Source organism: Anomaloglossus baeobatrachus, unplaced genomic scaffold (genome assembly GCF_048569485.1).
Source record: "Anomaloglossus baeobatrachus isolate aAnoBae1 unplaced genomic scaffold, aAnoBae1.hap1 Scaffold_3836, whole genome shotgun sequence".
Classification (NCBI taxonomy): Eukaryota; Metazoa; Chordata; class Amphibia; order Anura; family Aromobatidae; genus Anomaloglossus; species Anomaloglossus baeobatrachus.
In genome coordinates, this window is record NW_027443178.1 from 3,088 (window position 1) to 28,644 (window position 25,557).

At 48.3% G+C, this 25,557-nt stretch overlaps 12 non-coding genes and 2 pseudogenes across 12 annotated transcripts; all 14 read left to right on the forward strand.

Annotated features, from left to right (window-relative positions):
* LOC142275036 (U2 spliceosomal RNA) lies at positions 1 to 191 on the forward strand. The gene has a single exon (XR_012739227.1). It is a non-coding gene; the product is annotated as a U2 spliceosomal RNA (small nuclear RNA).
* Positions 192 to 1,578: 1,387 nt separating this feature from the next.
* On the forward strand, positions 1,579 to 1,769 carry LOC142275048 (U2 spliceosomal RNA). Its single transcript, XR_012739238.1, has one exon. It is a non-coding gene; the product is annotated as a U2 spliceosomal RNA (small nuclear RNA).
* A 1,387-nt stretch (positions 1,770 to 3,156) lies between these two features.
* On the forward strand, positions 3,157 to 3,347 carry LOC142275058 (U2 spliceosomal RNA). The gene has a single exon (XR_012739243.1). It is a non-coding gene; the product is annotated as a U2 spliceosomal RNA (small nuclear RNA).
* A 1,387-nt stretch (positions 3,348 to 4,734) lies between these two features.
* LOC142275059 (U2 spliceosomal RNA) lies at positions 4,735 to 4,925 on the forward strand. The gene has a single exon (XR_012739244.1). It is a non-coding gene; the product is annotated as a U2 spliceosomal RNA (small nuclear RNA).
* A 1,387-nt stretch (positions 4,926 to 6,312) lies between these two features.
* LOC142275055 (U2 spliceosomal RNA) lies at positions 6,313 to 6,402 on the forward strand (annotated as a pseudogene).
* A 5,439-nt stretch (positions 6,403 to 11,841) lies between these two features.
* On the forward strand, positions 11,842 to 12,046 carry LOC142275052 (U2 spliceosomal RNA; annotated as a pseudogene).
* Positions 12,047 to 13,433: 1,387 nt separating this feature from the next.
* On the forward strand, positions 13,434 to 13,624 carry LOC142275025 (U2 spliceosomal RNA). Its single transcript, XR_012739217.1, has one exon. It is a non-coding gene; the product is annotated as a U2 spliceosomal RNA (small nuclear RNA).
* Positions 13,625 to 15,011: 1,387 nt separating this feature from the next.
* On the forward strand, positions 15,012 to 15,202 carry LOC142275026 (U2 spliceosomal RNA). Its single transcript, XR_012739218.1, has one exon. It is a non-coding gene; the product is annotated as a U2 spliceosomal RNA (small nuclear RNA).
* A 1,387-nt stretch (positions 15,203 to 16,589) lies between these two features.
* LOC142275027 (U2 spliceosomal RNA) lies at positions 16,590 to 16,780 on the forward strand. The gene has a single exon (XR_012739219.1). It is a non-coding gene; the product is annotated as a U2 spliceosomal RNA (small nuclear RNA).
* Positions 16,781 to 18,167: 1,387 nt separating this feature from the next.
* Positions 18,168 to 18,358, forward strand: LOC142275028 (U2 spliceosomal RNA). Its single transcript, XR_012739220.1, has one exon. It is a non-coding gene; the product is annotated as a U2 spliceosomal RNA (small nuclear RNA).
* A 1,387-nt stretch (positions 18,359 to 19,745) lies between these two features.
* LOC142275029 (U2 spliceosomal RNA) lies at positions 19,746 to 19,936 on the forward strand. Its single transcript, XR_012739221.1, has one exon. It is a non-coding gene; the product is annotated as a U2 spliceosomal RNA (small nuclear RNA).
* Positions 19,937 to 21,323: 1,387 nt separating this feature from the next.
* LOC142275030 (U2 spliceosomal RNA) lies at positions 21,324 to 21,514 on the forward strand. The gene has a single exon (XR_012739222.1). It is a non-coding gene; the product is annotated as a U2 spliceosomal RNA (small nuclear RNA).
* Positions 21,515 to 22,901: 1,387 nt separating this feature from the next.
* Positions 22,902 to 23,092, forward strand: LOC142275031 (U2 spliceosomal RNA). Its single transcript, XR_012739223.1, has one exon. It is a non-coding gene; the product is annotated as a U2 spliceosomal RNA (small nuclear RNA).
* Positions 23,093 to 24,479: 1,387 nt separating this feature from the next.
* LOC142275032 (U2 spliceosomal RNA) lies at positions 24,480 to 24,670 on the forward strand. Its single transcript, XR_012739224.1, has one exon. It is a non-coding gene; the product is annotated as a U2 spliceosomal RNA (small nuclear RNA).
* Positions 24,671 to 25,557: the final 887 nt, after the last annotated feature.

Below are 25,557 nucleotides of genomic sequence, written 5' to 3' on the forward strand. Positions count from 1 at the left end.
ATCGCTTCTCGGCCTTTTGGCTAAGATCAAGTGTAGTATCTGTTCTTATCAGTTTAATATCTGATACGTCCCCTATCTGGGGACCATATATTAAATGGATTTTTAGAACAGGGAGATGGAAAAAGAGCTTGCTCTGTCCACTCCACGCATTGACCTGGTATTGCAGTACCTCCAGGAACGGTGCACCCCTTCTTAACCCAGTTTCCAAAAGCAGAACTCAATTCACCTGATTCATATTAGCCCGATTTAATGAATTGGAAGAAAGCATACGTCTTCATATGCACCTCAATTTGGCCCATTCACTTTTCACACTTCCTCCTTTTGTTTTTTATCTTTCACACTTTTGACTTTCTTTATTCATCCAAATAGCAAACTCATCACCACTCAACCTGACCAACTCGGCTATGTCCCCGTGCTGCAGTTCTCTGTCTTATCTAGATCATTTGCAATTGAATGGAATAGATCCCTTTTGGACAAAGTGGATTCACCTGCTGCTGCAGTGACCACAGGTGTGATAACATCTAGAATTGGCATCTGGTGCGATCTCTCCGCTTCCACTCCAAAGAAAGTTACCTGTTTATTCCTATCATGCATTGGTTTTTGGGGTTTTCTTTGAGTAATGATGATCTCTTTAGTAGTCTGTTGGCGCCCTCTCCTGGAGGAATAGTTTGCTTGCTCTTGGACATTCTAAAAGAGAGGTCATGATAGACATTGAGCTTCTGAGCTCAATTGGGGACAGTCATGGGTGATGAATGTTTGCAACCTACTGCGAAGCCTCATACCGCAATATAAGGAACGTCAAATACTAAGAAAGGGCGGCCTATGAAAGAATTACTACTTTCAATAAGTACACTTAAACGGCTAATTGGGAATAGAAAAACTGTAAAAAGCCCTCTGAGAAAGCCCCCCTCTAACCTTTGATAGTAAGCTTTTCTGTAGTCTGCCTGTTGATGTATTTTCCGTTTGAACTGTGCACAACATGAAGAGACGGAACACTGGCGGCTTGTCACAATGCCCCCCGATGACATCACAATAGCGCTGCTGCCTAGAAAACAAGCTGCGCAGAAGAAGTTGTTCTTTGGGTGGGAGGGTGGGCTAGTGGAAGGAGGGGGCAATCTCTTTTTTTCCCGGGTGGTAGGGGGATGACAGGAGAAGGGAAGCGGGTGGTGAGAAAGGTACAGAGGGCAGGGTTTGGGGGCTGGGAAGGAAAGGGAAAAGATTAGGGTTTGGGGATGATGAAAGGGCTTTCTACGGGTAAGGATGGCAAAGGGTGGCAGTGACGGAAAGTCAGGCAACCTGTCCTGTCCGTCTTTTTGTATCGTGAATTGGAAAGACTGCAAGGGGGAGGGGAGTTGCTTGCGCCCTAAAGGAGGAGTTATTCAGATTCATTGCAGTGGGCGGCGGCTGCAAAACGCACCATTCTTCTTGTTTTGGCTCTGCAAAGCAGCCTTTTCAAGGGTTGGCTTGGGTGACAAAATGTCTTGTGTAGGCGTGGGTTTGTCTCCCTCTCGCTCTCTCTCCCTAAGATGTGTCCGGCATAGGCCAGGGTGCCACTCGAGGCCCAAACCAATTCTGGTTATCGCTTCTCGGCCTTTTGGCTAAGATCAAGTGTAGTATCTGTTCTTATCAGTTTAATATCTGATACGTCCCCTATCTGGGGACCATATATTAAATGGATTTTTAGAACAGGGAGATGGAAAAAGAGCTTGCTCTGTCCACTCCACGCATTGACCTGGTATTGCAGTACCTCCAGGAACGGTGCACCCCTTCTTAACCCAGTTTCCAAAAGCAGAACTCAATTCACCTGATTCATATTAGCCCGATTTAATGAATTGGAAGAAAGCATACGTCTTCATATGCACCTCAATTTGGCCCATTCACTTTTCACACTTCCTCCTTTTGTTTTTTATCTTTCACACTTTTGACTTTCTTTATTCATCCAAATAGCAAACTCATCACCACTCAACCTGACCAACTCGGCTATGTCCCCGTGCTGCAGTTCTCTGTCTTATCTAGATCATTTGCAATTGAATGGAATAGATCCCTTTTGGACAAAGTGGATTCACCTGCTGCTGCAGTGACCACAGGTGTGATAACATCTAGAATTGGCATCTGGTGCGATCTCTCCGCTTCCACTCCAAAGAAAGTTACCTGTTTATTCCTATCATGCATTGGTTTTTGGGGTTTTCTTTGAGTAATGATGATCTCTTTAGTAGTCTGTTGGCGCCCTCTCCTGGAGGAATAGTTTGCTTGCTCTTGGACATTCTAAAAGAGAGGTCATGATAGACATTGAGCTTCTGAGCTCAATTGGGGACAGTCATGGGTGATGAATGTTTGCAACCTACTGCGAAGCCTCATACCGCAATATAAGGAACGTCAAATACTAAGAAAGGGCGGCCTATGAAAGAATTACTACTTTCAATAAGTACACTTAAACGGCTAATTGGGAATAGAAAAACTGTAAAAAGCCCTCTGAGAAAGCCCCCCTCTAACCTTTGATAGTAAGCTTTTCTGTAGTCTGCCTGTTGATGTATTTTCCGTTTGAACTGTGCACAACATGAAGAGACGGAACACTGGCGGCTTGTCACAATGCCCCCCGATGACATCACAATAGCGCTGCTGCCTAGAAAACAAGCTGCGCAGAAGAAGTTGTTCTTTGGGTGGGAGGGTGGGCTAGTGGAAGGAGGGGGCAATCTCTTTTTTTCCCGGGTGGTAGGGGGATGACAGGAGAAGGGAAGCGGGTGGTGAGAAAGGTACAGAGGGCAGGGTTTGGGGGCTGGGAAGGAAAGGGAAAAGATTAGGGTTTGGGGATGATGAAAGGGCTTTCTACGGGTAAGGATGGCAAAGGGTGGCAGTGACGGAAAGTCAGGCAACCTGTCCTGTCCGTCTTTTTGTATCGTGAATTGGAAAGACTGCAAGGGGGAGGGGAGTTGCTTGCGCCCTAAAGGAGGAGTTATTCAGATTCATTGCAGTGGGCGGCGGCTGCAAAACGCACCATTCTTCTTGTTTTGGCTCTGCAAAGCAGCCTTTTCAAGGGTTGGCTTGGGTGACAAAATGTCTTGTGTAGGCGTGGGTTTGTCTCCCTCTCGCTCTCTCTCCCTAAGATGTGTCCGGCATAGGCCAGGGTGCCACTCGAGGCCCAAACCAATTCTGGTTATCGCTTCTCGGCCTTTTGGCTAAGATCAAGTGTAGTATCTGTTCTTATCAGTTTAATATCTGATACGTCCCCTATCTGGGGACCATATATTAAATGGATTTTTAGAACAGGGAGATGGAAAAAGAGCTTGCTCTGTCCACTCCACGCATTGACCTGGTATTGCAGTACCTCCAGGAACGGTGCACCCCTTCTTAACCCAGTTTCCAAAAGCAGAACTCAATTCACCTGATTCATATTAGCCCGATTTAATGAATTGGAAGAAAGCATACGTCTTCATATGCACCTCAATTTGGCCCATTCACTTTTCACACTTCCTCCTTTTGTTTTTTATCTTTCACACTTTTGACTTTCTTTATTCATCCAAATAGCAAACTCATCACCACTCAACCTGACCAACTCGGCTATGTCCCCGTGCTGCAGTTCTCTGTCTTATCTAGATCATTTGCAATTGAATGGAATAGATCCCTTTTGGACAAAGTGGATTCACCTGCTGCTGCAGTGACCACAGGTGTGATAACATCTAGAATTGGCATCTGGTGCGATCTCTCCGCTTCCACTCCAAAGAAAGTTACCTGTTTATTCCTATCATGCATTGGTTTTTGGGGTTTTCTTTGAGTAATGATGATCTCTTTAGTAGTCTGTTGGCGCCCTCTCCTGGAGGAATAGTTTGCTTGCTCTTGGACATTCTAAAAGAGAGGTCATGATAGACATTGAGCTTCTGAGCTCAATTGGGGACAGTCATGGGTGATGAATGTTTGCAACCTACTGCGAAGCCTCATACCGCAATATAAGGAACGTCAAATACTAAGAAAGGGCGGCCTATGAAAGAATTACTACTTTCAATAAGTACACTTAAACGGCTAATTGGGAATAGAAAAACTGTAAAAAGCCCTCTGAGAAAGCCCCCCTCTAACCTTTGATAGTAAGCTTTTCTGTAGTCTGCCTGTTGATGTATTTTCCGTTTGAACTGTGCACAACATGAAGAGACGGAACACTGGCGGCTTGTCACAATGCCCCCCGATGACATCACAATAGCGCTGCTGCCTAGAAAACAAGCTGCGCAGAAGAAGTTGTTCTTTGGGTGGGAGGGTGGGCTAGTGGAAGGAGGGGGCAATCTCTTTTTTTCCCGGGTGGTAGGGGGATGACAGGAGAAGGGAAGCGGGTGGTGAGAAAGGTACAGAGGGCAGGGTTTGGGGGCTGGGAAGGAAAGGGAAAAGATTAGGGTTTGGGGATGATGAAAGGGCTTTCTACGGGTAAGGATGGCAAAGGGTGGCAGTGACGGAAAGTCAGGCAACCTGTCCTGTCCGTCTTTTTGTATCGTGAATTGGAAAGACTGCAAGGGGGAGGGGAGTTGCTTGCGCCCTAAAGGAGGAGTTATTCAGATTCATTGCAGTGGGCGGCGGCTGCAAAACGCACCATTCTTCTTGTTTTGGCTCTGCAAAGCAGCCTTTTCAAGGGTTGGCTTGGGTGACAAAATGTCTTGTGTAGGCGTGGGTTTGTCTCCCTCTCGCTCTCTCTCCCTAAGATGTGTCCGGCATAGGCCAGGGTGCCACTCGAGGCCCAAACCAATTCTGGTTATCGCTTCTCGGCCTTTTGGCTAAGATCAAGTGTAGTATCTGTTCTTATCAGTTTAATATCTGATACGTCCCCTATCTGGGGACCATATATTAAATGGATTTTTAGAACAGGGAGATGGAAAAAGAGCTTGCTCTGTCCACTCCACGCATTGACCTGGTATTGCAGTACCTCCAGGAACGGTGCACCCCTTCTTAACCCAGTTTCCAAAAGCAGAACTCAATTCACCTGATTCATATTAGCCCGATTTAATGAATTGGAAGAAAGCATACGTCTTCATATGCACCTCAATTTGGCCCATTCACTTTTCACACTTCCTCCTTTTGTTTTTTATCTTTCACACTTTTGACTTTCTTTATTCATCCAAATAGCAAACTCATCACCACTCAACCTGACCAACTCGGCTATGTCCCCGTGCTGCAGTTCTCTGTCTTATCTAGATCATTTGCAATTGAATGGAATAGATCCCTTTTGGACAAAGTGGATTCACCTGCTGCTGCAGTGACCACAGGTGTGATAACATCTAGAATTGGCATCTGGTGCGATCTCTCCGCTTCCACTCCAAAGAAAGTTACCTGTTTATTCCTATCATGCATTGGTTTTTGGGGTTTTCTTTGAGTAATGATGATCTCTTTAGTAGTCTGTTGGCGCCCTCTCCTGGAGGAATAGTTTGCTTGCTCTTGGACATTCTAAAAGAGAGGTCATGATAGACATTGAGCTTCTGAGCTCAATTGGGGACAGTCATGGGTGATGAATGTTTGCAACCTACTGCGAAGCCTCATACCGCAATATAAGGAACGTCAAATACTAAGAAAGGGCGGCCTATGAAAGAATTACTACTTTCAATAAGTACACTTAAACGGCTAATTGGGAATAGAAAAACTGTAAAAAGCCCTCTGAGAAAGCCCCCCTCTAACCTTTGATAGTAAGCTTTTCTGTAGTCTGCCTGTTGATGTATTTTCCGTTTGAACTGTGCACAACATGAAGAGACGGAACACTGGCGGCTTGTCACAATGCCCCCCGATGACATCACAATAGCGCTGCTGCCTAGAAAACAAGCTGCGCAGAAGAAGTTGTTCTTTGGGTGGGAGGGTGGGCTAGTGGAAGGAGGGGGCAATCTCTTTTTTTCCCGGGTGGTAGGGGGATGACAGGAGAAGGGAAGCGGGTGGTGAGAAAGGTACAGAGGGCAGGGTTTGGGGGCTGGGAAGGAAAGGGAAAAGATTAGGGTTTGGGGATGATGAAAGGGCTTTCTACGGGTAAGGATGGCAAAGGGTGGCAGTGACGGAAAGTCAGGCAACCTGTCCTGTCCGTCTTTTTGTATCGTGAATTGGAAAGACTGCAAGGGGGAGGGGAGTTGCTTGCGCCCTAAAGGAGGAGTTATTCAGATTCATTGCAGTGGGCGGCGGCTGCAAAACGCACCATTCTTCTTGTTTTGGCTCTGCAAAGCAGCCTTTTCAAGGGTTGGCTTGGGTGACAAAATGTCTTGTGTAGGCGTGGGTTTGTCTCCCTCTCGCTCTCTCTCCCTAAGATGTGTCCGGCATAGGCCAGGGTGCCACTCGAGGCCCAAACCAATTCTGGTTATCGCTTCTCGGCCTTTTGGCTAAGATCAAGTGTAGTATCTGTTCTTATCAGAACAAACTGAGCTAGCTACACTTGACGAGATACGATCAGGGAGACGAGCTCCGAAGCCCAGCCGAGACCGGAAGAGGGAGATCGGACGGAAGAAGAGCTTGGCAGAAAGAAGCAAGAAGACGAAGGCTCGGAGAAGACTTGGGGAGACCAGAGGATCTTCGAGGAGGAACACAGCGGGAGAAGACACCCGGAGAAGAATCCAAGATCCAGCTCCGGGAACTCAAGCAGGAACCAGCCATGGCAAGCAAGCCAGAGAAGGCAGCCAAGAAGGCTCAGGACCCAGGGACCTCCAGGAAGGCTCATCCAGAGGCTTCTTCGGCCCAAGAGGCCCCTACCTCCGACGCCAGCCAGCCGGAGGGAGCCCGGACGCCGCCTGAAAAGGCTCCAACCCTGGAGCCTTGGATGCGGCAGACGGTCGCCCTGAAGCTAAAGGCGGTGGATGGTAGGTTGCCGGACATGTCCAGCGACGTGTTCTGCAAGAAGATGATTCTGGATCAGGGCTTCTCCAGGGCGGAAACCCTGAGTGTCCAGACCTTCATGACTGGCATTTTTCTGGTAACCTTTGCCACGGTGAATGCCTGCAGGAGATACTGGGAGGCGATGAACGCAGCGATGCCGGACTCCCCTTTTCATTCTTTTTTAGGATCCTGTCCTATACAGAGGGATGAGAAGAGGATCACGGTCTCCATGCGGAACCCGCACACCCCAGGAAGAGACATCTCCACGTTCCTGGGACGTCTCTGCACAGTGGTGAGGGAGCCATCCCACATCCTTAACGGCAACGGATTCTGGACGGGTAAGTGGTCAGTAACCGTTCGACTCTACAGGGAACCAGCATCCGAGGATGGTCTCCAGCACCTGCCCCCGACATTCTCTCTGGGAAACTCCTTTGGTCTCATCTACTACCCGGACATGCCACACAACTGCAGGAAATGTGGCGGGAAAGGGCATTCGATGAAGACCTGCAAGGAGGACGCCTGCAGGGTTTGCCGGGTGACGGGACACAGCTCCAAGGACTGCCCAAAGAAGAAGACTTGCAACCTATGTGGACAGGCGGACCACCTTTACAAGGACTGCCCACAGCGGGAGAAATCCTGGGCAAGGGTTGCCGCGGTGACCCAGTATCGGGTAGTCACAGCTTCGTCGACCAAGGCAGCTACGACCAAGGCCACAGAGGCCAAGGACAAGGCGGCCAAGAACCCGGCGACCGTGGCTCCAGCCGATGCCCCAGCAGCCACGGAGTCCAGGAAAAAGGGTAAGAAAACTGTTGCCCCCTCCCTGGTCCCCCCCCCTGTCACCCCTGTCCAAACCCCTCCCCCCCCGGCCAACCCTACTGAGGATTCCACTACCTCCACCTCATTTCCCTACTCCTCAGTTGGTCTCCTCACCCCCCCCCCAAAGCCCACTCTCCCTCCCCAGACCATGAGAGCAGAGGGCCTCAGCACTCTTGCACTTTTCACCGAGGAGGATTTTCCAGCTCTTGTCTCCTCAGGTACAGGCCAAAGGAAAAGGAAGGTGGAAGATAGTCCTGTCGCAGAACCTTCCAAGCTGTTCATTGTGGATCCCAATCCACCCCAGGAAGAGGAGGATGGCCTCCTTCCAGAACCGGACGTGTTGGAGCAGATGGTGGAGTCCCTTGTGGCCGAAGAAGAAATGGAGGAGTCGGAAGCCACTGAGGCACCATCCCTGCTCGATCAGCTAGAAGAAGAGGGTCTGCTGGAGATACCCTTACCAGCAGGTGCCAAAGAGGAAGAACCGCCCGACCGGAGTGGTAACTAAGGCACACCGCCTGCGCTAACTTTCTCTTTCCTCCAATGACTGCTAACATTAACATCTTTTCCATTAATGTTAGGAGCATCAGAGACAAGTTCCGACGTCAGACAATTTTTGCGTTCCTTAACACTCAGTCTAGTGATGTATTTTTCCTGCAGGAATGCTCCCTTCCCTCCTCTAGGTCCTTCAACCATCTGGCCAGGGAGTGGACCCATGGCCCATCCTACTGGTCCGGCGGAGGCGACTGTAGGTCCGCGGGGGTCGCCGTGCTGATCAGGGGAAGCGCCTTCACATTGGACTCTGTCCAGGAAATCGTCTGCGGCAGGTTACTGCTCGTGGATGGCACCTGGGCGGGAGAACCTGTCAGGTTCATCAATGTGTATGCTTCTCCTGTGAAGAGCGATCGACTGGAGCTCCTCCAAGCCCTGCGCCCTCAGCTCGCTACCGCCAGGACGGTAGTGATGGCCGGGGATTTCAACTGCCCGATTGAGGAGGATGGACGCAGTTCTGGAACGGCTGCCAAGTTGGACGTCACATCCAAACTGCTCATTGAGATGGTGACCGAAGCCTCTCTTGTGGACGTTGTTGGCTCCATCAGACACGGATCCGTGAACTATTCATGGTGCCGATCCGATGGCTCGCTGCGTTCCAGGATTGACTTTGTGTTTACCTCTCGGGCGGTTGGGCGGAGTGGGCACTCGATGGTCCCCTGCTTCTTCTCTGACCACAGAGCCATTCACTTTCAAGGTGTGCTGGGCCATGGCTTCCCCATTGGCCCGGGCTCCTGGAAGCTGAACTGCTCTCTGCTGGAAAAGGGTGAGATTCTGGAGGAGCTTAGAGCTGCCTACTCCACGTGGCGGGCCTACAAGGCGGGCTTCCAGTCTGTTTCTGACTGGTGGGAATACGTTAAACTCGAGTTCCGTTTCTTCTTTCAGGCAAAGAGTCAACAACAGGCGTGTCTGAAGAGGAGGGACTTCAGGAGACTCCAGCGTGAGCTGCGTTCCCTGCAGGACCTTCTTCGATGCGGCTGGGACGTGAGAGAGGAGCTGGAGGAGACTAAGAGGAGCCTGAAAAGGCACTTCGAGGAGGAGTCCGAGCGAATTGTCTTCCGTTCCAAAGTGGAGAACCTGGAGAAGGGTGAGAAATGTAACTCGTTCTTTTTCAGGAAACTCCACGCCGGTCACACGCCCATGAATGAACTACGAGACGAGAGTGGAAGCATGCGACGCGGGAAAGAGAACGTGATGAAGGTCGTCAGCGACTTCTACAGCGAACTCTACGCCCGCAAGACTACTGACCCCGAGGCCGCCGATAAGTTCCTGTCAGGTATCACTAACCATCTTGACCCTGCAGACGCGGCGGCCATGGATGTTCCTCTGACGGTGGACGAGCTGCTCTCGGCCGCCAAATCCTTTAGTTCTGGCAGGACACCGGGCAGTGACGGCCTCCCAGCAGAGCTCTATGTAGCGCTGGGAGACCTAATCTGTCCGGACCTGTTAGGGCTGTATGAGGAGATGGTGGTGGAGGGCAGAATGCCTCCATCTCTGAGGGAAGGAATGGTCACGATCCTGTACAAGCGTAAAGGAGAGAGGTGCGACCTGAAGAATTGGCGTCCCATCACCCTTCTGAACGTCGACTACAAGATCCTGGCCAAGACGATGGCAACGAGATTGAAGACTGTTATCGGACGGATCATCCACCCGGATCAGACCTGCGGCATCCCCGGACGTCGCATCGCAGACAGCCTGGCTCTCATGCGGGACATGGTCGAGTACATCAAAGCCCGCCGGGTGCACGCAGCCCTGATCTCGTTGGATCAGGAAAAGGCCTTCGACCGTGTTTCCCATGAGTTCCTGGGCAAAGCTCTGCACAGGTTAGGTTTGGGTAACATGTTTTGCTTGTATGTCCAACTAATGTATTTTGATATTCACAGCTCGGTGTTGGTAAACGGCTGGAAGACTGACCCCTTCCCGGTCCTCTCAGGGGTCAGACAAGGCTGTCCTCTGTCACCTCTTCTTTTTGTTTGTGTTATAGAACTCTTTGCAGAGGCTATCCGGCGGAATGGAGAGATCAGAGGGATCACCGCACCAGGACCAGAATGCTTCGAGGTCAGGTGCTCGCTCTACATGGACGACGTGACCGTCTTCTGCGCGGACCGGCGCTCAGTCGACACCCTCGTCCAGACCTGTGAGACCTTCGGACGGGCTTCGGGAGCCAAAGTCAACTGCGGGAAGTCGGAAGCCATGCTCTTCGGGGACTGGCAGCCGGCCTCTTCCGCCCCCTTCCCTTTCAGCATCCAGCCGGATTTCATCAAGGTTCTTGGAGTCTGGTTTGGGAAGGAAGGAGCAGCCCTCAAGTCCTGGGAGGAACGCTTGACCAAGATCACCCAACGGATCGGTCTGTGGAGCCTCAGACGCCTCACCTGTGAGGGCAAAGCACTGGTCCTGCGTAACGAGGTACTGCCCGTGCTGCAGTACACGGCCCAGGCCTGGCCCCCCCTTGCCACCGTGTGCAGGGCCATTACCAGGACGGTGTTTCGTTTTGTCTGGGGATCCAAGATGGACAGAGTAAAGCGGAGCATCATGTACAAGGATCCTCGCAAGGGTGGGAAGGGCGTACCCGATATCCCCACCCTCCTGCGATCCTCCTTCGTATGTGACTGCGTTCGCCGAACTCTGCGAGTCAAGAGAGGTTCCGCGGGTGGGTCCATGTCTCGCTTCTTCCTGCTCCCCCTTTGGAGACGGTTAGGCTGGGACAAGTGGGACAGCTCCTTCCCCTACAACTGGACGACGCCATGGTTCTACGGAGACGTGGTTCGGTTTGTGAAGGAACACCAACTGGAGGGACTCAAGCCTGATTTGTGGAAGCCAAAGACTATCCACAAACTCATCAGAGCCAAGGACGAAATGGAGAACATTCCAGGACTTCATCACGACACACTGGAGACTGTTTGGACAAACGTGTCATCGGCTGGATTGACCAACGGGCACAAGGACTTGTCATGGATGGCGATACAGGGCGGACTGCCCGTCCGGTCATTCATGCACGCCCGGAACCTGTGCAAAACCCGGTACTGCCCAAGGTGCCCCTTCGTGGAGGAAACATCGCTGCACGCCTTTTGGGACTGCCGTTTTGCACAGCGCCTGTTGGTTGCCCTGGAGGATGACCTGAGGAACTCCGTCCCCAGAGGGAGCCTATCATACCATTCCGTACTTTATGGACTCTTCCCTGGGACTCACACCGTTGGAGCCATCCAGGAGGCTTGGCGCCTTATGAACTGCTTTAAGGACGCTATTTGGGTCGCCAGGAACCGGCTCATCTTGAAGAGGGAGAGGATGTCTATCCAGGATTGCCGCAGGCTGATCCACAGCCTGCTCAGAGACTATTCCATCATGGACAGTCCGGACGACAGCGCCGAGGAGGAGGTTTAAACCTCTTCAATGCCCCCTCCCTCCTTTCCCCGTTATGTGCGTCTTTCAATAAAGCTTCGGGCCTGTGATCTCCCCACCCTACCCCCCTTTTCCCCTACCCCCACCCCCCAACCGCCGGTTCGTCGTTATTTATTGTCTAACTTTTTCTTTCAGCTTGAGTGTTATGGATAACATAGGAGCGTGATGTATAGTTTAGTGCGTCGTACTCTATGGCTATGTAAGAATGATTGTATATTTCTGTGTGTACGGGGCTGCGGCACTGTACACGGTTTGTTACCTTTTTGTGAGTAGTGCATGATAATAAAGATGCTGTTAAATCAAAAAATCTGTTCTTATCAGTTTAATATCTGATACGTCCCCTATCTGGGGACCATATATTAAATGGATTTTTAGAACAGGGAGATGGAAAAAGAGCTTGCTCTGTCCACTCCACGCATTGACCTGGTATTGCAGTACCTCCAGGAACGGTGCACCCCTTCTTAACCCAGTTTCCAAAAGCAGAACTCAATTCACCTGATTCATATTAGCCCGATTTAATGAATTGGAAGAAAGCATACGTCTTCATATGCACCTCAATTTGGCCCATTCACTTTTCACACTTCCTCCTTTTGTTTTTTATCTTTCACACTTTTGACTTTCTTTATTCATCCAAATAGCAAACTCATCACCACTCAACCTGACCAACTCGGCTATGTCCCCGTGCTGCAGTTCTCTGTCTTATCTAGATCATTTGCAATTGAATGGAATAGATCCCTTTTGGACAAAGTGGATTCACCTGCTGCTGCAGTGACCACAGGTGTGATAACATCTAGAATTGGCATCTGGTGCGATCTCTCCGCTTCCACTCCAAAGAAAGTTACCTGTTTATTCCTATCATGCATTGGTTTTTGGGGTTTTCTTTGAGTAATGATGATCTCTTTAGTAGTCTGTTGGCGCCCTCTCCTGGAGGAATAGTTTGCTTGCTCTTGGACATTCTAAAAGAGAGGTCATGATAGACATTGAGCTTCTGAGCTCAATTGGGGACAGTCATGGGTGATGAATGTTTGCAACCTACTGCGAAGCCTCATACCGCAATATAAGGAACGTCAAATACTAAGAAAGGGCGGCCTATGAAAGAATTACTACTTTCAATAAGTACACTTAAACGGCTAATTGGGAATAGAAAAACTGTAAAAAGCCCTCTGAGAAAGCCCCCCTCTAACCTTTGATAGTAAGCTTTTCTGTAGTCTGCCTGTTGATGTATTTTCCGTTTGAACTGTGCACAACATGAAGAGACGGAACACTGGCGGCTTGTCACAATGCCCCCCGATGACATCACAATAGCGCTGCTGCCTAGAAAACAAGCTGCGCAGAAGAAGTTGTTCTTTGGGTGGGAGGGTGGGCTAGTGGAAGGAGGGGGCAATCTCTTTTTTTCCCGGGTGGTAGGGGGATGACAGGAGAAGGGAAGCGGGTGGTGAGAAAGGTACAGAGGGCAGGGTTTGGGGGCTGGGAAGGAAAGGGAAAAGATTAGGGTTTGGGGATGATGAAAGGGCTTTCTACGGGTAAGGATGGCAAAGGGTGGCAGTGACGGAAAGTCAGGCAACCTGTCCTGTCCGTCTTTTTGTATCGTGAATTGGAAAGACTGCAAGGGGGAGGGGAGTTGCTTGCGCCCTAAAGGAGGAGTTATTCAGATTCATTGCAGTGGGCGGCGGCTGCAAAACGCACCATTCTTCTTGTTTTGGCTCTGCAAAGCAGCCTTTTCAAGGGTTGGCTTGGGTGACAAAATGTCTTGTGTAGGCGTGGGTTTGTCTCCCTCTCGCTCTCTCTCCCTAAGATGTGTCCGGCATAGGCCAGGGTGCCACTCGAGGCCCAAACCAATTCTGGTTATCGCTTCTCGGCCTTTTGGCTAAGATCAAGTGTAGTATCTGTTCTTATCAGTTTAATATCTGATACGTCCCCTATCTGGGGACCATATATTAAATGGATTTTTAGAACAGGGAGATGGAAAAAGAGCTTGCTCTGTCCACTCCACGCATTGACCTGGTATTGCAGTACCTCCAGGAACGGTGCACCCCTTCTTAACCCAGTTTCCAAAAGCAGAACTCAATTCACCTGATTCATATTAGCCCGATTTAATGAATTGGAAGAAAGCATACGTCTTCATATGCACCTCAATTTGGCCCATTCACTTTTCACACTTCCTCCTTTTGTTTTTTATCTTTCACACTTTTGACTTTCTTTATTCATCCAAATAGCAAACTCATCACCACTCAACCTGACCAACTCGGCTATGTCCCCGTGCTGCAGTTCTCTGTCTTATCTAGATCATTTGCAATTGAATGGAATAGATCCCTTTTGGACAAAGTGGATTCACCTGCTGCTGCAGTGACCACAGGTGTGATAACATCTAGAATTGGCATCTGGTGCGATCTCTCCGCTTCCACTCCAAAGAAAGTTACCTGTTTATTCCTATCATGCATTGGTTTTTGGGGTTTTCTTTGAGTAATGATGATCTCTTTAGTAGTCTGTTGGCGCCCTCTCCTGGAGGAATAGTTTGCTTGCTCTTGGACATTCTAAAAGAGAGGTCATGATAGACATTGAGCTTCTGAGCTCAATTGGGGACAGTCATGGGTGATGAATGTTTGCAACCTACTGCGAAGCCTCATACCGCAATATAAGGAACGTCAAATACTAAGAAAGGGCGGCCTATGAAAGAATTACTACTTTCAATAAGTACACTTAAACGGCTAATTGGGAATAGAAAAACTGTAAAAAGCCCTCTGAGAAAGCCCCCCTCTAACCTTTGATAGTAAGCTTTTCTGTAGTCTGCCTGTTGATGTATTTTCCGTTTGAACTGTGCACAACATGAAGAGACGGAACACTGGCGGCTTGTCACAATGCCCCCCGATGACATCACAATAGCGCTGCTGCCTAGAAAACAAGCTGCGCAGAAGAAGTTGTTCTTTGGGTGGGAGGGTGGGCTAGTGGAAGGAGGGGGCAATCTCTTTTTTTCCCGGGTGGTAGGGGGATGACAGGAGAAGGGAAGCGGGTGGTGAGAAAGGTACAGAGGGCAGGGTTTGGGGGCTGGGAAGGAAAGGGAAAAGATTAGGGTTTGGGGATGATGAAAGGGCTTTCTACGGGTAAGGATGGCAAAGGGTGGCAGTGACGGAAAGTCAGGCAACCTGTCCTGTCCGTCTTTTTGTATCGTGAATTGGAAAGACTGCAAGGGGGAGGGGAGTTGCTTGCGCCCTAAAGGAGGAGTTATTCAGATTCATTGCAGTGGGCGGCGGCTGCAAAACGCACCATTCTTCTTGTTTTGGCTCTGCAAAGCAGCCTTTTCAAGGGTTGGCTTGGGTGACAAAATGTCTTGTGTAGGCGTGGGTTTGTCTCCCTCTCGCTCTCTCTCCCTAAGATGTGTCCGGCATAGGCCAGGGTGCCACTCGAGGCCCAAACCAATTCTGGTTATCGCTTCTCGGCCTTTTGGCTAAGATCAAGTGTAGTATCTGTTCTTATCAGTTTAATATCTGATACGTCCCCTATCTGGGGACCATATATTAAATGGATTTTTAGAACAGGGAGATGGAAAAAGAGCTTGCTCTGTCCACTCCACGCATTGACCTGGTATTGCAGTACCTCCAGGAACGGTGCACCCCTTCTTAACCCAGTTTCCAAAAGCAGAACTCAATTCACCTGATTCATATTAGCCCGATTTAATGAATTGGAAGAAAGCATACGTCTTCATATGCACCTCAATTTGGCCCATTCACTTTTCACACTTCCTCCTTTTGTTTTTTATCTTTCACACTTTTGACTTTCTTTATTCATCCAAATAGCAAACTCATCACCACTCAACCTGACCAACTCGGCTATGTCCCCGTGCTGCAGTTCTCTGTCTTATCTAGATCATTTGCAATTGAATGGAATAGATCCCTTTTGGACAAAGTGGATTCACCTGCTGCTGCAGTGACCACAGGTGTGATAACATCTAGAATTGGCATCTGGTGCGATCTCTCCGCTTCCACTCCAAAGAAAGTTACCTGTTTATTCCTATCATGCATTGGTTTTTGGGGTTTTCTTTGAGTAATGATGATCTCTTTAGTAGTCTGTTGGCGCCCTCTCCTGGAGGAATAGTTTGCTTGCTCTTGGACATTCTAAAAGAGAGGTCATGATAGACATTGAGCTTCTGAGCTCAATTGGGGACAGTCATGGGTGATGAATGTTTGCAACCTACTGCGAAGCCTCATACCGCAATATAAGGAACGTCAAATACTAAGAAAGGGCGGCCTATGAAAGAATTACTACTTTCAATAAGTACACTTAAACGGCTAATTGGGAATAGAAAAACTGTAAAAAGCCCTCTGAGAAAGCCCCCCTCTAACCTTTGATAGTAAGCTTTTCTGTAGTCTGCCTGTTGATGTATTTTCCGTTTGAACTGTGCACAACATGAAGAGACGGAACACTGGCGGCTTGTCACAATGCCCCCCGATGACATCACAATAGCGCTGCTGCCTAGAAAACAAGCTGCGCAGAAGAAGTTGTTCTTTGGGTGGGAGGGTGGGCTAGTGGAAGGAGGGGGCAATCTCTTTTTTTCCCGGGTGGTAGGGGGATGACAGGAGAAGGGAAGCGGGTGGTGAGAAAGGTACAGAGGGCAGGGTTTGGGGGCTGGGAAGGAAAGGGAAAAGATTAGGGTTTGGGGATGATGAAAGGGCTTTCTACGGGTAAGGATGGCAAAGGGTGGCAGTGACGGAAAGTCAGGCAACCTGTCCTGTCCGTCTTTTTGTATCGTGAATTGGAAAGACTGCAAGGGGGAGGGGAGTTGCTTGCGCCCTAAAGGAGGAGTTATTCAGATTCATTGCAGTGGGCGGCGGCTGCAAAACGCACCATTCTTCTTGTTTTGGCTCTGCAAAGCAGCCTTTTCAAGGGTTGGCTTGGGTGACAAAATGTCTTGTGTAGGCGTGGGTTTGTCTCCCTCTCGCTCTCTCTCCCTAAGATGTGTCCGGCATAGGCCAGGGTGCCACTCGAGGCCCAAACCAATTCTGGTTATCGCTTCTCGGCCTTTTGGCTAAGATCAAGTGTAGTATCTGTTCTTATCAGTTTAATATCTGATACGTCCCCTATCTGGGGACCATATATTAAATGGATTTTTAGAACAGGGAGATGGAAAAAGAGCTTGCTCTGTCCACTCCACGCATTGACCTGGTATTGCAGTACCTCCAGGAACGGTGCACCCCTTCTTAACCCAGTTTCCAAAAGCAGAACTCAATTCACCTGATTCATATTAGCCCGATTTAATGAATTGGAAGAAAGCATACGTCTTCATATGCACCTCAATTTGGCCCATTCACTTTTCACACTTCCTCCTTTTGTTTTTTATCTTTCACACTTTTGACTTTCTTTATTCATCCAAATAGCAAACTCATCACCACTCAACCTGACCAACTCGGCTATGTCCCCGTGCTGCAGTTCTCTGTCTTATCTAGATCATTTGCAATTGAATGGAATAGATCCCTTTTGGACAAAGTGGATTCACCTGCTGCTGCAGTGACCACAGGTGTGATAACATCTAGAATTGGCATCTGGTGCGATCTCTCCGCTTCCACTCCAAAGAAAGTTACCTGTTTATTCCTATCATGCATTGGTTTTTGGGGTTTTCTTTGAGTAATGATGATCTCTTTAGTAGTCTGTTGGCGCCCTCTCCTGGAGGAATAGTTTGCTTGCTCTTGGACATTCTAAAAGAGAGGTCATGATAGACATTGAGCTTCTGAGCTCAATTGGGGACAGTCATGGGTGATGAATGTTTGCAACCTACTGCGAAGCCTCATACCGCAATATAAGGAACGTCAAATACTAAGAAAGGGCGGCCTATGAAAGAATTACTACTTTCAATAAGTACACTTAAACGGCTAATTGGGAATAGAAAAACTGTAAAAAGCCCTCTGAGAAAGCCCCCCTCTAACCTTTGATAGTAAGCTTTTCTGTAGTCTGCCTGTTGATGTATTTTCCGTTTGAACTGTGCACAACATGAAGAGACGGAACACTGGCGGCTTGTCACAATGCCCCCCGATGACATCACAATAGCGCTGCTGCCTAGAAAACAAGCTGCGCAGAAGAAGTTGTTCTTTGGGTGGGAGGGTGGGCTAGTGGAAGGAGGGGGCAATCTCTTTTTTTCCCGGGTGGTAGGGGGATGACAGGAGAAGGGAAGCGGGTGGTGAGAAAGGTACAGAGGGCAGGGTTTGGGGGCTGGGAAGGAAAGGGAAAAGATTAGGGTTTGGGGATGATGAAAGGGCTTTCTACGGGTAAGGATGGCAAAGGGTGGCAGTGACGGAAAGTCAGGCAACCTGTCCTGTCCGTCTTTTTGTATCGTGAATTGGAAAGACTGCAAGGGGGAGGGGAGTTGCTTGCGCCCTAAAGGAGGAGTTATTCAGATTCATTGCAGTGGGCGGCGGCTGCAAAACGCACCATTCTTCTTGTTTTGGCTCTGCAAAGCAGCCTTTTCAAGGGTTGGCTTGGGTGACAAAATGTCTTGTGTAGGCGTGGGTTTGTCTCCCTCTCGCTCTCTCTCCCTAAGATGTGTCCGGCATAGGCCAGGGTGCCACTCGAGGCCCAAACCAATTCTGGTTATCGCTTCTCGGCCTTTTGGCTAAGATCAAGTGTAGTATCTGTTCTTATCAGTTTAATATCTGATACGTCCCCTATCTGGGGACCATATATTAAATGGATTTTTAGAACAGGGAGATGGAAAAAGAGCTTGCTCTGTCCACTCCACGCATTGACCTGGTATTGCAGTACCTCCAGGAACGGTGCACCCCTTCTTAACCCAGTTTCCAAAAGCAGAACTCAATTCACCTGATTCATATTAGCCCGATTTAATGAATTGGAAGAAAGCATACGTCTTCATATGCACCTCAATTTGGCCCATTCACTTTTCACACTTCCTCCTTTTGTTTTTTATCTTTCACACTTTTGACTTTCTTTATTCATCCAAATAGCAAACTCATCACCACTCAACCTGACCAACTCGGCTATGTCCCCGTGCTGCAGTTCTCTGTCTTATCTAGATCATTTGCAATTGAATGGAATAGATCCCTTTTGGACAAAGTGGATTCACCTGCTGCTGCAGTGACCACAGGTGTGATAACATCTAGAATTGGCATCTGGTGCGATCTCTCCGCTTCCACTCCAAAGAAAGTTACCTGTTTATTCCTATCATGCATTGGTTTTTGGGGTTTTCTTTGAGTAATGATGATCTCTTTAGTAGTCTGTTGGCGCCCTCTCCTGGAGGAATAGTTTGCTTGCTCTTGGACATTCTAAAAGAGAGGTCATGATAGACATTGAGCTTCTGAGCTCAATTGGGGACAGTCATGGGTGATGAATGTTTGCAACCTACTGCGAAGCCTCATACCGCAATATAAGGAACGTCAAATACTAAGAAAGGGCGGCCTATGAAAGAATTACTACTTTCAATAAGTACACTTAAACGGCTAATTGGGAATAGAAAAACTGTAAAAAGCCCTCTGAGAAAGCCCCCCTCTAACCTTTGATAGTAAGCTTTTCTGTAGTCTGCCTGTTGATGTATTTTCCGTTTGAACTGTGCACAACATGAAGAGACGGAACACTGGCGGCTTGTCACAATGCCCCCCGATGACATCACAATAGCGCTGCTGCCTAGAAAACAAGCTGCGCAGAAGAAGTTGTTCTTTGGGTGGGAGGGTGGGCTAGTGGAAGGAGGGGGCAATCTCTTTTTTTCCCGGGTGGTAGGGGGATGACAGGAGAAGGGAAGCGGGTGGTGAGAAAGGTACAGAGGGCAGGGTTTGGGGGCTGGGAAGGAAAGGGAAAAGATTAGGGTTTGGGGATGATGAAAGGGCTTTCTACGGGTAAGGATGGCAAAGGGTGGCAGTGACGGAAAGTCAGGCAACCTGTCCTGTCCGTCTTTTTGTATCGTGAATTGGAAAGACTGCAAGGGGGAGGGGAGTTGCTTGCGCCCTAAAGGAGGAGTTATTCAGATTCATTGCAGTGGGCGGCGGCTGCAAAACGCACCATTCTTCTTGTTTTGGCTCTGCAAAGCAGCCTTTTCAAGGGTTGGCTTGGGTGACAAAATGTCTTGTGTAGGCGTGGGTTTGTCTCCCTCTCGCTCTCTCTCCCTAAGATGTGTCCGGCATAGGCCAGGGTGCCACTCGAGGCCCAAACCAATTCTGGTTATCGCTTCTCGGCCTTTTGGCTAAGATCAAGTGTAGTATCTGTTCTTATCAGTTTAATATCTGATACGTCCCCTATCTGGGGACCATATATTAAATGGATTTTTAGAACAGGGAGATGGAAAAAGAGCTTGCTCTGTCCACTCCACGCATTGACCTGGTATTGCAGTACCTCCAGGAACGGTGCACCCCTTCTTAACCCAGTTTCCAAAAGCAGAACTCAATTCACCTGATTCATATTAGCCCGATTTAATGAATTGGAAGAAAGCATACGTCTTCATATGCACCTCAATTTGGCCCATTCACTTTTCACACTTCCTCCTTTTGTTTTTTATCTTTCACACTTTTGACTTTCTTTATTCATCCAAATAGCAAACTCATCACCACTCAACCTGACCAACTCGGCTATGTCCCCGTGCTGCAGTTCTCTGTCTTATCTAGATCATTTGCAATTGAATGGAATAGATCCCTTTTGGACAAAGTGGATTCACCTGCTGCTGCAGTGACCACAGGTGTGATAACATCTAGAATTGGCATCTGGTGCGATCTCTCCGCTTCCACTCCAAAGAAAGTTACCTGTTTATTCCTATCATGCATTGGTTTTTGGGGTTTTCTTTGAGTAATGATGATCTCTTTAGTAGTCTGTTGGCGCCCTCTCCTGGAGGAATAGTTTGCTTGCTCTTGGACATTCTAAAAGAGAGGTCATGATAGACATTGAGCTTCTGAGCTCAATTGGGGACAGTCATGGGTGATGAATGTTTGCAACCTACTGCGAAGCCTCATACCGCAATATAAGGAACGTCAAATACTAAGAAAGGGCGGCCTATGAAAGAATTACTACTTTCAATAAGTACACTTAAACGGCTAATTGGGAATAGAAAAACTGTAAAAAGCCCTCTGAGAAAGCCCCCCTCTAACCTTTGATAGTAAGCTTTTCTGTAGTCTGCCTGTTGATGTATTTTCCGTTTGAACTGTGCACAACATGAAGAGACGGAACACTGGCGGCTTGTCACAATGCCCCCCGATGACATCACAATAGCGCTGCTGCCTAGAAAACAAGCTGCGCAGAAGAAGTTGTTCTTTGGGTGGGAGGGTGGGCTAGTGGAAGGAGGGGGCAATCTCTTTTTTTCCCGGGTGGTAGGGGGATGACAGGAGAAGGGAAGCGGGTGGTGAGAAAGGTACAGAGGGCAGGGTTTGGGGGCTGGGAAGGAAAGGGAAAAGATTAGGGTTTGGGGATGATGAAAGGGCTTTCTACGGGTAAGGATGGCAAAGGGTGGCAGTGACGGAAAGTCAGGCAACCTGTCCTGTCCGTCTTTTTGTATCGTGAATTGGAAAGACTGCAAGGGGGAGGGGAGTTGCTTGCGCCCTAAAGGAGGAGTTATTCAGATTCATTGCAGTGGGCGGCGGCTGCAAAACGCACCATTCTTCTTGTTTTGGCTCAGCAAAGCAGCCTTTTCAAGGGTTGGCTTGGGTGACAAAATGTCTTGTGTAGGCGTGGGTTTGTCTCCCTCTCGCTCTCTCTCCCTAAGATGTGTCCGGCATAGGCCAGGGTGCCACTCGAGGCCCAAACCAATTCTGGTTATCGCTTCTCGGCCTTTTGGCTAAGATCAAGTGTAGTATCTGTTCTTATCAGTTTAATATCTGATACGTCCCCTATCTGGGGACCATATATTAAATGGATTTTTAGAACAGGGAGATGGAAAAAGAGCTTGCTCTGTCCACTCCACGCATTGACCTGGTATTGCAGTACCTCCAGGAACGGTGCACCCCTTCTTAACCCAGTTTCCAAAAGCAGAACTCAATTCACCTGATTCATATTAGCCCGATTTAATGAATTGGAAGAAAGCATACGTCTTCATATGCACCTCAATTTGGCCCATTCACTTTTCACACTTCCTCCTTTTGTTTTTTATCTTTCACACTTTTGACTTTCTTTATTCATCCAAATAGCAAACTCATCACCACTCAACCTGACCAACTCGGCTATGTCCCCGTGCTGCAGTTCTCTGTCTTATCTAGATCATTTGCAATTGAATGGAATAGATCCCTTTTGGACAAAGTGGATTCACCTGCTGCTGCAGTGACCACAGGTGTGATAACATCTAGAATTGGCATCTGGTGCGATCTCTCCGCTTCCACTCCAAAGAAAGTTACCTGTTTATTCCTATCATGCATTGGTTTTTGGGGTTTTCTTTGAGTAATGATGATCTCTTTAGTAGTCTGTTGGCGCCCTCTCCTGGAGGAATAGTTTGCTTGCTCTTGGACATTCTAAAAGAGAGGTCATGATAGACATTGAGCTTCTGAGCTCAATTGGGGACAGTCATGGGTGATGAATGTTTGCAACCTACTGCGAAGCCTCATACCGCAATATAAGGAACGTCAAATACTAAGAAAGGGCGGCCTATGAAAGAATTACTACTTTCAATAAGTACACTTAAACGGCTAATTGGGAATAGAAAAACTGTAAAAAGCCCTCTGAGAAAGCCCCCCTCTAACCTTTGATAGTAAGCTTTTCTGTAGTCTGCCTGTTGATGTATTTTCCGTTTGAACTGTGCACAACATGAAGAGACGGAACACTGGCGGCTTGTCACAATGCCCCCCGATGACATCACAATAGCGCTGCTGCCTAGAAAACAAGCTGCGCAGAAGAAGTTGTTCTTTGGGTGGGAGGGTGGGCTAGTGGAAGGAGGGGGCAATCTCTTTTTTTCCCGGGTGGTAGGGGGATGACAGGAGAAGGGAAGCGGGTGGTGAGAAAGGTACAGAGGGCAGGGTTTGGGGGCTGGGAAGGAAAGGGAAAAGATTAGGGTTTGGGGATGATGAAAGGGCTTTCTACGGGTAAGGATGGCAAAGGGTGGCAGTGACGGAAAGTCAGGCAACCTGTCCTGTCCGTCTTTTTGTATCGTGAATTGGAAAGACTGCAAGGGGGAGGGGAGTTGCTTGCGCCCTAAAGGAGGAGTTATTCAGATTCATTGCAGTGGGCGGCGGCTGCAAAACGCACCATTCTTCTTGTTTTGGCTCTGCAAAGCAGCCTTTTCAAGGGTTGGCTTGGGTGACAAAATGTCTTGTGTAGGCGTGGGTTTGTCTCCCTCTCGCTCTCTCTCCCTAAGATGTGTCCGGCATAGGCCAGGGTGCCACTCGAGGCCCAAACCAATTCTGGTTATCGCTTCTCGGCCTTTTGGCTAAGATCAAGTGTAGTATCTGTTCTTATCAGTTTAATATCTGATACGTCCCCTATCTGGGGACCATATATTAAATGGATTTTTAGAACAGGGAGATGGAAAAAGAGCTTGCTCTGTCCACTCCACGCATTGACCTGGTATTGCAGTACCTCCAGGAACGGTGCACCCCTTCTTAACCCAGTTTCCAAAAGCAGAACTCAATTCACCTGATTCATATTAGCCCGATTTAATGAATTGGAAGAAAGCATACGTCTTCATATGCACCTCAATTTGGCCCATTCACTTTTCACACTTCCTCCTTTTGTTTTTTATCTTTCACACTTTTGACTTTCTTTATTCATCCAAATAGCAAACTCATCACCACTCAACCTGACCAACTCGGCTATGTCCCCGTGCTGCAGTTCTCTGTCTTATCTAGATCATTTGCAATTGAATGGAATAGATCCCTTTTGGACAAAGTGGATTCACCTGCTGCTGCAGTGACCACAGGTGTGATAACATCTAGAATTGGCATCTGGTGCGATCTCTCCGCTTCCACTCCAAAGAAAGTTACCTGTTTATTCCTATCATGCATTGGTTTTTGGGGTTTTCTTTGAGTAATGATGATCTCTTTAGTAGTCTGTTGGCGCCCTCTCCTGGAGGAATAGTTTGCTTGCTCTTGGACATTCTAAAAGAGAGGTCATGATAGACATTGAGCTTCTGAGCTCAATTGGGGACAGTCATGGGTGATGAATGTTTGCAACCTACTGCGAAGCCTCATACCGCAATATAAGGAACGTCAAATACTAAGAAAGGGCGGCCTATGAAAGAATTACTACTTTCAATAAGTACACTTAAACGGCTAATTGGGAATAGAAAAACTGTAAAAAGCCCTCTGAGAAAGCCCCCCTCTAACCTTTGATAGTAAGCTTTTCTGTAGTCTGCCTGTTGATGTATTTTCCGTTTGAACTGTGCACAACATGAAGAGACGGAACACTGGCGGCTTGTCACAATGCCCCCCGATGACATCACAATAGCGCTGCTGCCTAGAAAACAAGCTGCGCAGAAGAAGTTGTTCTTTGGGTGGGAGGGTGGGCTAGTGGAAGGAGGGGGCAATCTCTTTTTTTCCCGGGTGGTAGGGGGATGACAGGAGAAGGGAAGCGGGTGGTGAGAAAGGTACAGAGGGCAGGGTTTGGGGGCTGGGAAGGAAAGGGAAAAGATTAGGGTTTGGGGATGATGAAAGGGCTTTCTACGGGTAAGGATGGCAAAGGGTGGCAGTGACGGAAAGTCAGGCAACCTGTCCTGTCCGTCTTTTTGTATCGTGAATTGGAAAGACTGCAAGGGGGAGGGGAGTTGCTTGCGCCCTAAAGGAGGAGTTATTCAGATTCATTGCAGTGGGCGGCGGCTGCAAAACGCACCATTCTTCTTGTTTTGGCTCTGCAAAGCAGCCTTTTCAAGGGTTGGCTTGGGTGACAAAATGTCTTGTGTAGGCGTGGGTTTGTCTCCCTCTCGCTCTCTCTCCCTAAGATGTGTCCGGCATAGGCCAGGGTGCCACTCGAGGCCCAAACCAATTCTGGTTATCGCTTCTCGGCCTTTTGGCTAAGATCAAGTGTAGTATCTGTTCTTATCAGTTTAATATCTGATACGTCCCCTATCTGGGGACCATATATTAAATGGATTTTTAGAACAGGGAGATGGAAAAAGAGCTTGCTCTGTCCACTCCACGCATTGACCTGGTATTGCAGTACCTCCAGGAACGGTGCACCCCTTCTTAACCCAGTTTCCAAAAGCAGAACTCAATTCACCTGATTCATATTAGCCCGATTTAATGAATTGGAAGAAAGCATACGTCTTCATATGCACCTCAATTTGGCCCATTCACTTTTCACACTTCCTCCTTTTGTTTTTTATCTTTCACACTTTTGACTTTCTTTATTCATCCAAATAGCAAACTCATCACCACTCAACCTGACCAACTCGGCTATGTCCCCGTGCTGCAGTTCTCTGTCTTATCTAGATCATTTGCAATTGAATGGAATAGATCCCTTTTGGACAAAGTGGATTCACCTGCTGCTGCAGTGACCACAGGTGTGATAACATCTAGAATTGGCATCTGGTGCGATCTCTCCGCTTCCACTCCAAAGAAAGTTACCTGTTTATTCCTATCATGCATTGGTTTTTGGGGTTTTCTTTGAGTAATGATGATCTCTTTAGTAGTCTGTTGGCGCCCTCTCCTGGAGGAATAGTTTGCTTGCTCTTGGACATTCTAAAAGAGAGGTCATGATAGACATTGAGCTTCTGAGCTCAATTGGGGACAGTCATGGGTGATGAATGTTTGCAACCTACTGCGAAGCCTCATACCGCAATATAAGGAACGTCAAATACTAAGAAAGGGCGGCCTATGAAAGAATTACTACTTTCAATAAGTACACTTAAACGGCTAATTGGGAATAGAAAAACTGTAAAAAGCCCTCTGAGAAAGCCCCCCTCTAACCTTTGATAGTAAGCTTTTCTGTAGTCTGCCTGTTGATGTATTTTCCGTTTGAACTGTGCACAACATGAAGAGACGGAACACTGGCGGCTTGTCACAATGCCCCCCGATGACATCACAATAGCGCTGCTGCCTAGAAAACAAGCTGCGCAGAAGAAGTTGTTCT